This window comes from Coffea arabica, chromosome 1e, assembly GCF_036785885.1.
Source record: "Coffea arabica cultivar ET-39 chromosome 1e, Coffea Arabica ET-39 HiFi, whole genome shotgun sequence".
NCBI classification, from domain to species: Eukaryota; Viridiplantae; Streptophyta; class Magnoliopsida; order Gentianales; family Rubiaceae; genus Coffea; species Coffea arabica.
Window position 1 is genome coordinate 36,511,691 of NC_092311.1, and position 18,918 is coordinate 36,530,608.

Below are 18,918 nucleotides of genomic sequence, written 5' to 3' on the forward strand. Positions count from 1 at the left end.
GTGAAAAGCATTTAACATTCAAGCAAACATTCACAATAATTCACATAGTCATTGGAAATACAACATGCAAATAACACTCACCAGTTTAAGCAAAATAACGTCAAAAGTTTCCTTCCGGATTATGCCCTTGATCACCGACAAACCCTAAGAATAACCAAGAGAAAATATTATGGCTCAATCATCCAAAATTTAGGTAAATCAAAGAAAATCCGAGTAACTACTAGTACAAAGGTGCAAATATGATTTTGGAGTGAAAAGAGAACATTTAAACCGAAGGGACATGAGTAATCAAGAATTTTCTCATTCCAATCATAAACCAAACTCAAAATGGTTTAACAACGCCAACTTGAAGTTGGTAGTGAAATTAAGGACAGTTTCAAGAAAACAGAATTTTTTCCAGTTTTGTGCGACGCTATTGGAAAAATCATATTTCAAACTTTTTAAGTCCAAAATTTATAAACTTTATACCATTGAAAAATAGATTCAAAAGGTTACAATTTCTTGGAAGACACCTTTGCAAGATTCTGTCCACAAATTAGTCAAAATCCAATCTCAAGTGGCTGCTTTATCCAGTAGAAAGACAGAACAGGAATGGAAATTCAGTCAACTTTGAAAAATCACAGATATTCATAGGAATTGAGAAAAAATTCTGAAATTATCACGGTAGAAAGTACTCTGAAGCAAAACTCAATTCTAACTAGGGCTGCAAACGAGTCGAGTCGAGTTGAGTTTTGGACTTATCGAGCCGAGTTCGACTTAAAAATAGGTGGGCTCGAGTTCGAGCTCGAGCTCGACGAGCCTAAAGAATTGAGCTCGAACTCGACTCGACTAAAAAATACTAGGCTCGAGCTCGACTCGATACGGCTCGCGAGTTGAAGCTCGATTTCTGGCTCACGAGCAGCTCGAATCGTGAGCTCAAATTTTTGACTCGTGAGCAGCTCGTTAGCTCGAATTTTTTGGAATTAGATCTAAGGCTTCTACTCCGTCTCCTAGATTAAGTTTTAAACAGAGTCACTAATAACAAATTGTACATCATCAGGATCATACAAGAACAAAAAAGAAAACATAGGAATTGAAGGAACGGAGAAATGAAGGAACAAAATCCCATTCGGCATATACATTAACACATTTCAGATCCTTGACACTTCCTCAGGAGCTGCATCAATACAAATGAAAGATAATTTGATATCAAAATAAACTGACTCTGAAATTCCGTTCCCATCCCTCAATTTGAAGCACATTTCTAATCCAAGGTGAAACTCACATCAGATTACAGTCACATTTCCACCTTATCCAACGCAATCATACAAAAGAGTGCAGAAATCACCAATCATCCGAGTCTCAACTAAGTCACAAGACAACTAAAACCCCACCATTCCAAGAAGCTCAGTACAGCAGAATCGACAATTCAACCATTTAAACAAAACCCAGAAACGAAAGCCAGTTACTTTAATCATCAATACCCCAATGTACATTTTCTCTTTTACACGTTGTCTAAAAGAAAGAAAAGGATGAGAAAGAGGTGAAACCTCACCTAAGTAAATGCAATTACAGCAAGAAGTCCATCAACAGAAAGCAATCCCACATAAACTCCGACCAAAGCATGATCATAATAAAAAAAGGCCTAAAATTTTTTCACTAAATGTAATCATAAATTTAGAAATACATGCCACATAAAAGTCTAGAATTTAAATGCCCAGCACTTCATACAAGTTCAACATTCTCGGTCACAAAGTTCAATATCAAAAAATAAGTAAATAACAACCAAAAGCAAGCCAAGAACTTCTTACTACAGAAACATAGTGAACTACAAAGTACAAACTAAGCACAATCATTGAAGTCACGAACTTCTTCTCTTCTTCTGATCAGCAACAGAAACATATTGAACCTGGATAAGTTTGCAATGGCAATGGCAATGCCTGGATGTGGAGGGCCCAGTCTGAAGCGCAAAGAGTCACAAAGTTTTAGACAATCTAGAAAAACAGCAGCTAAAAATCCTGCCCAGAATTCAACTAATGAACAGCCCAAACAATAAATTAAACAACAGCTAAAAATCATCTGAAAAAAGGGAACTAAAGCAACCAAATAACTTCCATTTTAGTTGCAAAACCAGCCACCAAATAGATCATATACACATATAAAGAAACCAGCAGCCAAATGAATAAAGAGACCAATAGCCAATAAACTAAGAATATAGATTACCTAAAACATGAAAAAGTTCAAGGAATAGGCAATGAAATCTCTTGTGCTGACTTCATTTTCTGCAAAGTAAAAAAAAAAATAATGACCAAGATTAATCTAACTATAAAACATATTGTAATAGAAGAAATAGTAATTTGCAACATAATTACCTTATCCTTTTTCTTCACCCCGTGTAGCTTACGACACCAATCCCTAGCACACATCAACATTTCAACAGTTTTTGTGGTAAGGATACGATATCCATAAAACTAATTAAGTAATGACGGTTGACTGAGAAATATATGGAATTCTACTGGACTTCTTGTACTCCAAATGATTAATGATCAGACTCTAGGATGACCACAGTTTTATAGCCTTTTGATATCCAAACAACTGGACTAATGCCACCAGTATGACAAACAATGAAAAGAAAATTCTTGATTAGGCAAAATTCCAATACCACCCCAAATCCAACCAAGTAAGGAGGTCCCAAGTCCTATCAAATTCTAGACATTCCAAATTATTGATTAGTTGGACACCACTGACCTCAATGACATGTTATTTTACATCACCCCACCAATCATGTCTCTTTGTTTCCATAACTGGACCAAGAGATATATGGAAATGATTTCCTATTCAACTAGTATTTCATCATTTTAAGAGATGCAATTTAATATGACACTTTGGAAAAAAGTGGTTGTCGATTGATTGATCTTCAGTCACATTAAGGAGATTTATTAGCTGCCCCCAAAAATATAAGATCCCTGCTAGTATTACGCAATTCAAGTCGGATAAATTATTACCATCCCCTAATTAAATAACAAAGGCAATCTTTAAAAGAGATGTATCTGTAGATATGATTCTCTTCCGGTTCTATTTTAATGCAAACTCATTCCAACCAGCACACGAAAAAGGTACTTTTTAAAGTCTAGATGACAAATGCAAACCGTATATTTGTTTATTTCCAACATAACTAAGCCGACACAACTTTCACCTAAAAGAACATGATATTCAAAGTCAAGAAACCGCATATGGTGCAGAGATACCAATAAAGCAGGCCATTTTTCTACTCTGCCACTTTAACCATCAGCATGCATCAAGTTATCGGTTTTATTGTGTTCATATATATATATATATATATATGATTTGGGCAAAATCAAGATTGATTTCGTACTTGCTAACTAGAGGGAAGCAGCAAACTTCAGACGAGAGAAAATAATCTACTACTTACAAATTCTTTAATTGAACAAGTGAAGCTGTGACCCAAATGAAATCCCGGATCCAACGTAGGAATTAGGAGAACGCCGAACCAACCTTAAATTGGAAATCAAATTGAGGGCTTTTTTCTTAGAATCTGGATCCGAGGTGGGAAATGAAGGACGAGCGGCGCGAAAGGAAGAAGGATAGTTAGCAGTCGTTGAGAATACAGCTGGGTCGAGGAGAGCCGCCAGGTGTTATTTTGATGGCAATGGGTCCGAATACAGCTAGGCTGAGGAGATCGAAGAAGTCGAATTGCAGACGATTAACTTTACAACGTGGAGGTGGTGGCTGTGGCGGTGGTGGCTGTGGTGGTGGTGACTGAAGGGTGGCGGTGGCGGTGGTGGCTGTGGTGCACTGTGGCGGCAGTGGCTAGGGTTTGTTTGAGAAATTATGAAGGAAAGACGAAAGAGAGATGCGGGACAGCGGGAGAAGCAATTAGAAATGCAATTCAATTTGGGGAAACAACTTTTGCTCTGAAGTCTGAAGACTTTGAACCTCGGCCCCCTGATGCTTGAATTCCAAGTTCCAACTTAGTAATTAGTTATACAAATAGGGGTATTTTTGTAATTTCATACGGTTCGTCGAGCGGCTCGACGAGCTAACGAGCTTAATCTCAGATGGCTCGAGTTCGACTCGCTTAATAAACGAGCCGCTCGAGTTCGACTCGAGTTCGAGTTTGATCGAACTCGAGTCGAGCTTTGACTCGAGCCGCTCGCGAGCTGCTCGATTGGTTTGCAGACCTAATTCTAACGAATTTATGGCAAATTTGGGTTGCTGTTTGGATTTCTCTTGGATTGAGCAAGAAATCAAGGCTTGAAATGAAGTTTTTTTTCTCCATTTCTCCTCACTAAATTTCGGCCAAGAGGTAAGAAAATGGAGTGTTATTTGTGTCCAAGAGGAAAGACAAGTTTTAAAGAAAGCTTGGTCAATGGTAGTCTTGATTGCCAACACTTGGCAATCATTCATTTTTCCCTCTTTTTTTTCTTTTCTTTCCTTTTCCTTAGTCAATAATGGTGGCTGATTTAAGGGTTAATTTAAGGATGATTAAATGAAATAAAAATAAGAAAATTAGGGTAAGAAAGTATTGGTCAAGTGGCGTACTCAGCTGGTACGAACGGTGCACGTCGGTTCAAGTCTATTTTCCTTAACTGCCTTGTACTTTTGTTTTAATTTATGATTCACTAACTTATCATTAGCACTTCTAAACACACACTTCCTCTTACCTAATACTCACTCTTATCCACCAAATTTAGTACACATACCTCATCAAATGATCACACGATTAAAGTGCACAAAAATCCTAATTTACTCTAACTATAAAAGTAAAAGTAAAACTCTCGATTCTATTATTTATTACAACTATTGAGGGAGTAAATTTAGTAGTAAAATGAATTATAAATTAAATTGTTCAAAATAAGAGCGAATTATAAGAAAATATAAGCAAATTTTCAAGTCGTCACAATGCCTGTCATGCAAACAGCAAGGAATGTGACCCAAAAAGGAAGTATCCTATAAGTCAAACTTTCAATGACAAAAAACCAAGAGAACAAAAAAAGAGAGTTTAAGTTAAAGGAATGTAGATTAAGTGGCTTGTGATCATGCTTAACTGTTTCTTTGTCATTTTCATATTTTGGATAACAAAGGAGATTTCTTTCATTTTTGTTGTTTACTATTTCGAGAAAATGTTTCCTGATATTTCAATATATTTCTTAGAATTAGTGCTTTCTTTCAATAACTGAATTTTTCGTTACAAAAAATCTAAGATTTTTCAATCTATTATATATATTTTTATCGATACATATAGATTCAAAAAAGAAAAGAGATTCTTTAGTAACTATTTAGGAATAGATTTGTGGGAAAAGATAAAGACTTTCCCCTTGAGTTAGTGTTGATGTATTATATTGCATACAATAGGATAAAAATATGGGATTCAATATCATAACTTAAAATTATTTTTTGAAGATTTATATTTTTTTTAGTGTGCCTTTAGCAGTAGCTATTTTGAGAACTAGACTTTTTTGCTACAAAAATGCTATACTTTTTTAGCTTTGTTGATTGTTAAATCACGCATAATATTTAAAATTAGATTTATGGAAAGGATGATGAGTAATATCATCTTTCTCAAATGATTCTCTCCTCTCCTATTATGCTATTACAATCTTGGACGTATCATTTCTAAAATGAATTTACCTTTTTCTCTTTATAGTTTATATACCAAAATTATGTTCCCATGTCAAAACTTTATCTTAAATTCTTACCACATAACCACAAAAAATTAAATAAATGAAAAAGAGGGAAGAATAGCAGGACATTGAAACAAAGAAATTAGAGTTCTATTCTAAGTCTTTGGAAAGTACTTTCAGCTAAATAATGATTAGAAATTACAATATTTCATGTGGATTAGAGTGCAGACTAACACGATTGATATGTTCCTTAATCTTATCAAACTATTAGTTTCTTCTCTTAAGAGAAAAATTTTCCTAATTAGATAATTTAGTAGCTTAGACAAGATTCTGAAAAGACAATAAAGGTCCAACAAACCTTGATATCCTTCCACAAAAACAACTTTGATAGCTTGAATTGGCCAATAGGTCCAACAGGTAATGTCATTATCAATAAAGCATCTAAAGAAAGTTCATCATTAAAATTTCACACTTAATCATCAGGAGAGGAAAAAAAAAAAAGCAAAGGTAATGATTTGGTACAAATGCTAAACAAAAACTGCATGCTTTAACCTAGTTCCCGACTGTTAGTGTGGACAACGATAATAAATATAAAGTTCTTATTTTTTTTTTTTGCATATTCTACAGTCTACATAGGCAAAGCGAGAAAGAATAAAACTACCTTCTAGTTTTTTTCTAAAGAAAGGAAAAGAATTAACAGAAATTCAGACAGAAACCTTTTTAAGATCTTATGTTCCTCTCTTGAAATAGTGTGCATTTAGAATCACGAACAGTAGATCTGATATAAAAACATGTCCCTCTACAGCATAAAATTTATACAAAAGGATAGATTAACAAAAATATGAGCAAGAGTTTAATTAGAGAAAACCACTAAAGATTATCTGAAACTATAGGCACTAGTCTATAGACAAATAGGCACAAATCCAGTAGTATTGAAACGGCATATGGTTATGAGTACCTTAGAAGTATGATCCTATTTCAAAATTGAACTAAATTCGTCCGCATCATTTCTAGCAAATAGTTCCAAAAGCAAAAGGCAAGACAAGCACGTAAGAAACATATAGGATAACCTAGGACTAAATCAAATTTTCCAAGAATTTTTTCCCAATAAGTAGGTTGAGTGCGAAAAGAAAGTCAAAAATTCAAAATGAATAAAGGAATTACCTTTTCATCATCAGGCTTGAAAATAGTCTTATCATGCTCCCTAGTGTTTTCAATTGTGTGAGAGATCTTCTTTGATGGAGGCTGCTTGTAGACAATTAATGTTAATCAGAATAGTATTGGATGTTCTTTCTAATTGATCACTCTAAAAGAACAAGCTATTAAACATTGAAAATCTTTCTTCATTAAGTTTGTATCAAACCCTCTAATGCTCAATGGTAAAATAATTGTTTGAATCCATAAATAGCATAACAACTAGCTTAAATAGCATGTATACATTCTCCTCAGCCTAATCTTTTACTTGACTACTTTAGCAAACTGACCAAACATAAATTTCATTTCCACTAGTATCTACCCAGATTCTTATCACAAACCTAGTTTATGATTTTTGCAACCGTTCACTTTGGTCTTAATTAATCCATAACTAAAAGTGTTAAAATCAATCAAATAAAATAATAACAATTCACAATCATTGTATATTAGAAATTACTCAATCCAAATCATTGGTATTTATTAGAGTTCATTTATGACTAAAAATGATAAATTCAGTCAAACACACAAATTAATAGTTCATACTTTATTGGATATCAAAAATTACTTATTCTGAATGATTAGTATTGATTAGAGGTATCTAATTGGAAACCACACAAAACCCTAAAGCATCCAGATAAACAAAATGCATTCACATGATGAAGAAAGAGGAAGAGAGAGAGGAAATGCAAACCTCATTTTCAAGTTCAAGAGCAATCTGCTTAGCCACTTCACGAGTCTTAACTCTCTTACGTTTCTCAAGCCTTTTCTGGTGTTTAAACTTGGTATGGACGGCCGATCTCATCTCTTTGCTCTTTATCATTGATAAAAGCAATCCCTCCACTACCATTTTTTCCTTCTTCTTCACATGCTCTTGCTCTCCTCCTCCTTCCTTAGTAATGTGGCCACTTGTGGTGCTAGCGGAGTCCTTTCGCTTTCTTGCCATTCTTTGCTGATTCGCTTTTCCGAACCCAAACAACAACGACCGTTGGTGAAATGAAGACGAAGAACAAGAACAGTGAATTTTTCAAAAAGCTAATTTGAGTTTTATGATAATTCCAGTGTCTTCCCCTCGTGTATGAAAAATTACACATACTTCGCCCACATATTTTTTTATTTTTTTCATACACCTATTGTTGTAACCTAAAAGAAGAACTCCCTAGAAAAAAAACTTATGTGAGTAAAATATCCTAAATTGATCTTATATTCTTTTCTTTTCTTTTTATGCTATAAAATAGTTATATTTCTCTATTACAAAGGTCTGATGTTGATATCAAAATGAGGATACTATGCATTTGACAGTTTGAATTAGGATAAATAACGTCGATTTGATTTGGACTATTAATTGGACTTTGCGGGTTGTTTCGACAATTATAGAGTTCATGATCCTTGTCTCTTACTAGCATTGGACAATTTATTTAAATACCTTATTTTTAATTATGTCTAAGGGAAACTTAGAATCTTATAAGAGGGACAAGGAAATGGGAGGTTTTAATGACCCTTTTTTACAGCAATTAGTAAACACTTACTCACACAAATATATCTAAGTAATTTACCAATCTTCTAAAGAATATATGCCACAAAAAATTCATCATTGTTATCAACCAAGAAACCAAACTAATATGAAAAATATGGAGTAGCTTTTTATCTAATCTTTGAGGAATAGACTTCACCTATGTCTCATGAAGAGCAAAATTTTGTTGGTGTTGGGTGAAAGTTATTGAGTGAAAAAGGAGGATAGAGTTGGAAAAATTTTTTGTACACTTTAGTCTACACTTTCTTCTCAATTACAACATAAGGGGTAGGGTTGAAAATACTAGTACTATTACCATTTGCACAATCAACTATTTCTAAGAAAATCCCTTAATTTCATTCGAGAAAATATTAGTATCTTTTTACCTAATAGACAAAGTTAATTCAAATCCTTTAAATGGATAACTCATAGTGCTTTATCAAATATACATGATTTTTACACTTGAAAAATACTAATTAATTATTTGAAAACAAAATCTAGAACAACAAAAGTCTAGTATTTTCTAGCGATTTTTCTTGACCATGTATTGGCAAAATATTATTTGCAAAATATCTTTTACCTAATGGACAAAATTAAGTTTAGTTATCTAAATAGATAATTCATAATGGTATGTTTATTATGTAAGATTATAATACTTGAAAAGCAATGATTACGCATTCGAAAATCAAAATCTAGTATTACTACTTTATCATCATCTTTTGTAACCGTGTATTTAGAAAGATATCTTTTACCTAATGAACATTTAAATATTATATTATACATGGTTTATGGATGAGCAAGGTTGTCGTAGAAGAGGAACGAAAAAAATCAATTTGACAGATGCCTTAAAGTAGGAACAACAATTCATATAGGTGATATCTATAGAAAAAGTTTCGTAAAACCATATGCAACAAATACACAAAGCTAAAACCAGATGCAAGCTAGTCTACCATAACGTTAACTAAAATCGGATGCCAGCTAGCCTACCTCAACTTTGTTCATTTCTTTCGATCTACAAAAGACAACCACTGCTACTACTGTTAATACGCTTGCTATTGGTGCACTTAATAGTAGAATGATAAGCTTTTTAGATGCATATTAAACTCTTTGCAATTGCAAGTACAGAAATTAAAGAACAACACCATTGATAGCAAATGGATCCCAAGAAATTAAAGAGGTAAATTCTCCATCTCTCTCACAAAAAGAGATAGAAGATGCATATATAATAAACAAAATAGAATAACAGTACATGAACTATTTAAGAAGATGCGTTATCATGGCAAATATGATGCATACACATACTAGCACATATTAGTTATATCTTATAAATTTCATTTGTTTATATTGTGGTAGATATTGGTGAAGTAATGATCTCTGCATGACTATTGAAGGAAAGAATTGCAAAGCATAATATAAAAGAGTGTAAAAAAAAGTGTTATTACTAATGTGAAAGGCTAGGATTCTGTAGTTGTAAGCCAAAAAAACTATGATTGATCAACTATTCACGTAGTAGTTATAAAAGATGAATGATAGGGAGAGTGTGAGAGTGACAGAGGATAATGGGAAGAGGAAAGTTGAAGTAGAGTAATTTTTTATTGCAAGTTAAAAAAGAAAAAACTCATATAAAGTTGTTAGTAAATTCATAAATTTATACACGTTATAATCAATATGATAGTGAATTTATTTTAAATTGTTATAAACAATTAATAAAATATTTTTAATTTTTTAGATGATTAGTAGTCTAAACTTAAGAATCTCATTTCTTATTTATAAAGAAAAGAATTTCAAATATTATTAATTTATTATAATAAACCACTAGGGTTGTTCCAATGACCAAGGCATGGCTTTTAAAGTCTTCTCAGCTGCTAGATTCAAGGTTTAAACTTTGAGCAAGGTAGGGCTAAAAAATTTAAAAAAATTACTCTTTTTGTTTTTAAAAAAATTAGTTTGCATCAATTAGGTATTTTTAGGGAGCTTTTCAACAACTACACTACAGTATTGTATATGAAAATTTTCACTGTAAATGTATTTCGAAGGTGTTTCTTAAATTCAAAATTTCATTGGGGTAGTTTAAAAAAATTCTAAAACTTCTCACTACAATTATCTACTATCCCTTTGCTTCTACCGGCACTACTAGCCACCACCCCTCCCTTCTCCTCCCCTATCCTCTTCCTTTTCTCCCTCTCTCATCCTCTCTCCTCTCCCTCCCCTCCTTTTCTAATGCATCCTTGAAAGTTTCTCCCCTCTTCTTCTCTTATCCCTTTTCCTCCCTTTCCACCAACACTACTAAATTGGGTCGTAAGATGAAAGAGAGAGGAAGGAGTGTAAAGAAGGAAAGGAGAGGGTCCCAGGAGGTGTACGGAAGGAGAGGAGAGCTTTTCTTCTCCCACCCCCTTCCCTCCCAACCATGACCAGATTTGGTCTAGTTGCGAGAGAAATGGGCGAAGAGTGGTGTGGAGAGACAGAGGAGGAGAGAGGAAGTAAGGTGGGGCTAGGAAGAGAGGAGTGGAAGAGGAAGAAGGACATGCGAGGTGGTGGTCGAAGTTGGGAAAAAAGGAGGTGGGATGTGGCTAGGAGGAGAAAATGAGGAGAGGGGAGGAGGAGGGAATGGGGAAATCAGTGGACAGTAGGAGGGGAAACTTGGGGAGGGGAAGAGGGAAAAAGGAAGTGCAAGGCGATGACTAGAGTTAGAGAAGAAAAAGGTGGGAGATAATTGTTGATGACGAGAGATAGAATGGAGAGGGAAGTTGGTAGAGGATAAAATGTAGGAGTGATAGCATTTATTATTATTATTATTATATTTGGGTGTTTTAGGAGTGTGTTATTGGAGCATTGTATTTAGAAAAATGTATTTGGAAAAAACTTCTAATCCAAACAAAGCCTAACTTATTTTAGTGAAAATATAATGATGTAGAGTAGTTGTGCTTTGTCATATTAACCCATAAAATTATGAAAATTTTAAATTATTTTCACAGTGTGATTTAATCTTGTTATGATACTTTACTTTTGATTCATATTATTCTTTCTCATCTTAATTAAAAAATATTTATATTCTTTTTACTTACTCTTAGTTTATTATTTGAATAGAAATAGACATTGTATCTCATTATTTGGCAATATATTTTCAACATTTTTGGTATTATAGAGGTATAGTTATGGGATTACAGTATTTATCCTCCTTATTTCAATGCTTTATTTAGCCTTACCTATCATCTTAAAGATTAAAAAAAAAACTTTGTTTAATGTATTTATCTTTTGAAAATAGTTTAGAGAATAAAGCCAAGGAAAATATAACAAAAAATGTTGTTTGACATGCAAATGCTTTTAAATTTTTTATCTTTCAACCATTAATTGACAAGTAAATGCATTTCGTTATACATCTCCTTAACCATTATAAATTTCAAGATTTCATCCACATATTTGCTAAGCTAATAAAGTTGTAAATCCACAATATTATTGCATATTTAAATTTGTCATATTTTGAAATTATTTTCATCCCTTTTCAGTTCTAGAAGTTTAAATTAATTACCCTTTTCATATTGCAAGAAATAGAATGTATAAATAGAGTATTGTAACAAATTTATGATTTTCTAAAATGATGACTTCTAATATGCCCACATTTTGTTTTCTTAAAATGCTACTTTGCTGATAGAATACCAAACTGATAGAATACCTTTGGTATTTAGTAATAAGCTTAGACTTCCTAAGATTTTCTACAACCAATTATCTTGAATGTGCATCACCTGAGAATTCACCAAAGAAATGTCCGCATGACTTTCTTGGGAGATAACATTTTTAGAATCGACACCTTCAAAGTACTCCTCAAAACAAGTTAACTATAAGCCATTCATGATTGTCTCTTAAGATTCAAACTCGATTCCAAATACAGTATTAAGTGAAATGAATATTTCCTCATTAAACCTCATATTAGATGCATAATTATCATAAAAAAGATATCCACTTTCACATGCAACAGTCCTACCAAATATGTTAAGGCCAACTTTCATATCACTATATGAAATAACTTCATATAATGCATGCAATTGGTCATATATTCTTTTAAAATGTGAAGTTAATTCATCTATTATTTCCTCCACCTTATCAAAGCGATTGGAAAAGCTAGCATTTTCATATTTGAATTCACTTAATTATCCAATTATTCTACAGCAAACTCCCATTCACTCTTTTGCTCTTCTATGCTAACATCCAAGATAAAAGTGCACCAATTAACCTTTCAACATCTAATTTTCAAGATGGTTTGGATGCATATTAGACACATTGGGATTTGTAATCATAAAAATTCAGAGAATCATTATATGCACATTGATTCCATCCATAATCATAAGAATTACCCCAATTATGGTCATATTGATCAAAATAAGAATTGCAATGTCCAAATTTATCACAATAACCCACATTTTATGCTTGCATACATGAATGAGTAGCATGATATTGTTTACAAAAGTCATAAATCACATTATTAGAATTAAAAGTATGAACATTCCTCTTTTGTTCAAGTATAGATGTCAACATGTCCAATTTAGTATTTAAAGCACTAAAACTATAATTTTCATACATTCTTACAATAGGCCTTCGATTACCGCTATAATAGAAACATTCATATTATTGAGGATCCATTGCCAAACTTTCTTCTCTCAAGCCATATTCATTCATGTTTACCATCTTTCTTGAATCCCTAAATATGCTTTCTATGTTAACTCAAAAGTAAGATTAGTCAAGAAGAATAGATTAAAAGAAACCAACAATAAGATATTAAACATAAAACAAAAGACTCAATAAGATGCTAACAAAAAATAAGATACTAGACATAACAAACACACAAAAAGCAAGGAAAAATTTTAAACTAATAAAGTTATTCTTAGCGCCGATATTGAACTAAATATTCTCCAATAGCACCAAAAGTTTAACAAGTGTGAGGGGTGTATGTAAAAACCATCTTTTTGCTGTGCTTCAAGTTTTAAATTCATAAATTCCTAAATACCCCACACACAACTACAAGTATATAGGTCGTGTTTGAATATAGGTTATTAAGGATCGATTCCACAAAAAAAAAGTGAATCAATTAACCATACCAATTGAACTTTTTTATTATTTAGATGAATCAACAAATCAGATAAAATAAAATTAGACCATAAATAGACAAGAAAATCATAATAAAAAGCTTCTAAGATTATTAAATTCCTAACTACTCTAATTGGGAATTTTTCGGATTAATTGATTGTTACTACTTCAACTGGCTATAGTGTAATTTTCTAAAGTATGTGACACCCATTTTCGCCAGTGAATCACTTATACCAATAGTTAATCCATATTTACTTTTGAGATTATGAAATCATTTACTATGTCATAGAATTCTATGAAATTACTAATAAACAAGCCACAAAAATGCACCTCTACTTTCGTGAGTGTACTCCCTAGGTTTAACACTTCCAACACTTCCATCAAATAATATCAAATGTTAATTCTCATTGCATATTCAACACATTGAAATTATCACAATTAATGGCTAGTCAATTGTGATTAAAAGCAAAAGTACTAAATAGTTTGTTTAAGATAATAGCATCAACTAACCCAAGAAATATAATAAACAATCCATAGATAGTTTAATCAAGACCCAAGCATGAAACTTGGCAAATCATAAACCAACTGAAAATGAAGATATAAACTTGTATTTAACTAAACATAGGAATCAAATACAAGATTAAATAGTTAAAAAGAAGAAACTCATGTCACTTGACCTTCCATCATTCTTTCTTCATCCTCCATCTTCATTCTTGTTGAGCTAAATACAAGAAAGGATGAACTAATCTAATCCTATACTATTCTAATCTTCATCCTTGTTGAGCAAAAGAGTTGAACGTCCATGGATCCACCCACAGATCCATTATATTGCTTTGTTTCTTGCAAGTTTTTTACTCACTACCTTCAATCCACGCTACAATCTTATTTGGCATGCTTGAATCCACCCGTGGATTGTCTCGGATAACTTTTTCTTCGCGAATCTTCCCTTTCCTTGCTCAAGTGTTGAACTCATTGCATTTCTTCAATTGTATACTTCATGATTATTTTGAATGCACTTCAAATAATCAATAATCATCCAAATTTCTACTCATCTCGTTCTAGCCGATAATGGAATGCTTCTACTTATCTTATATTGCTACATATATGACTTTGAATGGTTCTTCATGTAAAACTTTTATTTGTGTAATTGAACTAAGTTTGAAAAATAAATGAGATATAGTTTATCCAAGTTTAAAAAGAATATGGCTATAATGTGGAAAAAAATTGAGTGCCATTTATTAATACTTTCTTTGACCTTCTTAACTACTTCTTCTACTTGTAGGGAGACATGTAAAAATCAAATTTGATTTCCATCAATCTCTACTATCCTAAGTTGCTTATAGGTTTTGATAATGGTCAGTTTTGATTAGGTCTACCAAGGATGTTAAGATTCCTATTAAAGGTATTGAGATTTTAACAAATGGTTTGGACTTGATTTGTTAAAGGTTTGAATTGTGTTTGAGTTTTAGCGAGTTCAAGTTGGAATTGCAATAAGAAATAGGATTCAATTAAATTACTGAATCATGCGATCTCAAATTCTGCAAATATTCAATTTGTTAAGACTCAATAAGATTAAAATATTTTTTAATCTAAATATATGTATGTTATTATGTAGAATTTATATAGGTAATTCTATAGGTATTATTAATAAAAAATAAAAGATGAAAATATTTAATCGGAGATCAAACTATTGACATAAATTAAAAAAAAGAAAGTTCCAAGCATTGCCATATTGCTGTGAAAAAATGATTTTAAATAGATATATTCAATAGAATCCATATAGAAAAGAAAACTTTTTTTGCAATTGGTTTGAAGAAACAGAATTAGGCAACATTTTCTTCTCCTTTTCTTGGGCTCGCATAAAGAACGGAAATTTATTGGGATATCATATTCCAGGTCCCCCAGAAAGACTGGCTGCAAACTAAACTAAGCGCTCCCACTACAATTATAATTGGAAAATTAAATGCATTTTTAGAATTACATGAATTATATTATAGTAAGCAAATTTAAATAGTCAAAACACAAATTCTTAAAAAATTAGAATGTGTAAAATATACCTCTTCTTTCAATTGAGCATTTTCAATTAGTAATTGGCGTAAAATGAGTTTCTTATCATCATCTTGCCCATTTGCAATGGTTAAACTCACACATGCCAAGCAAATAGGATACCTTATTCTTTCCCTCAACATCATATTCTCCAAATGAATTCTTTGATTTTCTTCTCTTAGCGCCTGATTCTCAGCTCTTCCAATTTGAGTTTACAATTGGAAAAGGAAGTGCTGCAGGAAGCTTTTTATTTTAAGATTCTAAAGAACACATCAAAGTAACATAAAAACTCTTTTTGTTTTAAAGTCAAGAGGTTAAAATCAAATAGTAATATACTTTCACTTGATTTCGTTTGTTTTGAAACCAAAATTTGATTTCCCTTGAATCAACTCCGAGTTCATTGCCCAATTCTTTTCTCTCATTTTCATTTGGCTGAGGGTTAGCCTTGAAAAACCTTCAACAAATTCAATCACCAAAAAAAAGTGATAAGAAACTGAACACCACATATATAAAAAAAGGTGAACATTATAACAACAAAGTACCTCTTTTATTTTAGGTTTTATAAATGTGAATAAGTGATACATGTTCATCAAATCACTAATTTTTTTTATTGTATATGCATGAATAATTCACAATATTCTTACTCTTCAAGCCATGCAACCAAATCTGGTGATTTTCGACGATATTGATTCTTGTGTTTTGGTGAGTTGTTGGATGAAACTTCATCTTCAGATCCATTTCCACCATTTACTGGATCCATGATCTCTTACAATTGGAGAAAAATGATTTCAAAATGATAACTCTATAAATAATAACTTGGCAGATTCTTAATTATCTAGATCCTATTTAAAAAAACCTTTTGGTGCTTGAGAACATACATATGTATGTAGCTAAAAATTGGCACATTAACAAAATTTTGAAGAACATGACATTGAAGAAAGCTCAAAAAGATATAGTAACTTCAATCTAGAAAACATCTACCTGGTTTAGGACTATAAGCAATGTTTTTAAACTCGGACCGGTCAGCAAACCGGAGAGGTGGCCGGTTCGCGGTCCGACCGGCCGGTTCACAGGTTCATTGTTTTTTTTTTTTTTTTTTTACTAAGCAAGTTTCATTCTACACTTGAACTTGACAGCTAATGTACAATTTAATATGATTATTGATAACTTAAGTTTCTAAAATGCATTCACCAACATAACTAAATTTAAGTTGAGATAATAATAAATTTCCTAAAAGTTATACATAAAACATGGAATGATAAACATAATTAAAATATCATAAGTCACCACAAGTTTTCATAAATTCATTATAAACATAAATAGATACAATCCAAATGTTCACCAATTATCACAAATAAAAACACAAAAAAATAAATAAAATAAATATTGAAATTCTTTTACAATCCTTAAAAAAATCCATAAAAGAGTTCAACTCAAGACAAACCATTTGAATAACAAACTTCCATTAGTGGCATGACAAGTAGCAACAACACCACCTTCACAATTTCATCAACTTAACTTGAAAAAGTTAAAATTTTATTATAAAAATATAAATCTAATTGATCAAACTAAAAAAAACTAAAAAATTTTGAAAAACAAATATACAGCTAAACACATTAAAAATTAATTGCTACTAAACATCACTAATTAACATGTTATATTAAACTCAATGATCCTATACAATTAATTATTTTAAATTCAATGATCAATAGCTTCGATTATGTGCCAACTACCATATTTTTGACCAGCCTAATGTTATTATTTGTAAGTCCTACCCAATTCCTACACAGAGGTGTGCTACTTTTGCAAAAATTTCATCCTTAATTAATCAAATAAAAATAAAACAAAAATTAGGGAAACAGATGAAAATTGGGGGGAAAAGAAGAAAATGTAAAAAAATCAACTAAAGATAATAATATAGAAAAAAAGCTTGAAAAGAGAAAAATTAAACTTACCAAAATGATGGAAAACAAGAAAAGTTGAAATTTCCAACTTTTTTACAATTTGCTAAAGATGATAACCTGATAATAATGGTGAAGACTTGAGAAAATCTTATTGTGGATATTTGGGTTTAAAATGGTTAAGAAGAAAAAAATTGAAAAAAAAAATCAAGAGAAGAACTAGAGAGCGCCGCCTGATGAAGCTGAGAAAGAAAGTGATGGAAAGAAAATTTAGAAAAGTTCATCTACATTGATGCACTTTGCTTTTTCTGTACTTGATGTTTTAATATATTTTTTAGTCAAGTAGAATTGTCAAAAAACTCAACTATGGTCCAGCAGTAAGATTGTCATATGTAAACTTGGAGGCTCAGGTTTGAATCAGAGCTACACCGTTCTTGATATTTTGTTGAGGAATTAAAAAAACCGTCGGTTTACGGTTCGAACGGTTTTTAACGGTTCGAACGATTCGTCCGGTTTTCAACGGTTTCCCATGAACTTCCCACTTTAGCACTAGACTGGACCGTTGACATGTCCGGTTCGCGGTCCAACCGGTTGAACCGGCCGATCCAGTCCGGTTCTGAAAACATTGACTATACGTAGGGTGTGCCACCTAAAGAGATTTTGTTTGTTTCACTTTGGGAAAAGACTAACTTATTTATGCAATATCAATAACAATTGCTCAAGAATATAAGGAAGGTAATTAAGCATTCAAGTACTTACCATAGAAGATTAATAGCAATAAAAGATTGGGGAGTAAGATTATTCCCCAAAAGTAAATAAAAAATAACCATAAATGACTAATCAAATATGGAAAAAAAAATCTACTCCATAATTGCAGCATTTAATGCATATTTATCATGGTTTTATCTATTCATTCTATCAAAATTTTAATCAAAAAACTGTGTACTCTTGCTTACAAGTAGGTTTGTAATTTTAAACTAGATTTATTGCACATTACAACACTTAGGATTTTTAAATTTTCTTCAGCTGCTAATGTAAAAAGAATTATGTGTTTAGGTAATATATTAGATAAAACATGTCAAACATTGCCTAAATCTTGAAATTTTGGACCGATGAAGTATCTTTTTTTTTGTTTGTATTCACAATGTCTTTAACTCATGTGAGAAAAAAACTTAACATCTTATAGCTTTTAGTATCATTGACTAATTAATTACAATTTAAAGTTTCATCTTATACTTTGACTTACTAATCAATATTATCATAACCATTAACTTTTGTCAAAATTTTAACTAGAACTACCGAAATATGATATAAGTAGTTTCAATTTACATAGAACTATTGACTCAACCAGAATCTATAGTTCTACTCACATTCATTACTTTCAAGACTATCACAAAATTAATAAGAAAGCAACATCTTTTTTTGCTACCTAATAGTTTTCATATTTTGTTATATAATTCTCACTGTCTAGTAAAGCCCTCCGAAGACATTTTTATCTACATAGTGTTCTTCCAATATAAATGCTAATGGAATTCAATTATGGACTCAAATAGTACAAAAA

General features: G+C 31.8%; 1 long non-coding RNA gene and 1 pseudogene across 1 annotated transcript; both read right to left on the reverse strand.

Moving 5' to 3' along the window:
- The window catches only part of LOC113693616 (uncharacterized), a 49,601-nt pseudogene extending 41,840 nt beyond the window's left edge, over positions 1-7,761 (reverse strand).
- On the reverse strand, positions 1,656-4,098 carry LOC140009446 (uncharacterized). Its single transcript, XR_011816870.1, has 4 exons — positions 3,413-4,098; positions 2,352-2,394; positions 2,203-2,261; positions 1,656-1,939 (listed from the first exon to the last, which is right to left on the reverse strand). It is a non-coding gene; the product is annotated as an uncharacterized lncRNA (long non-coding RNA).
- Positions 7,762-18,918: the final 11,157 nt, after the last annotated feature.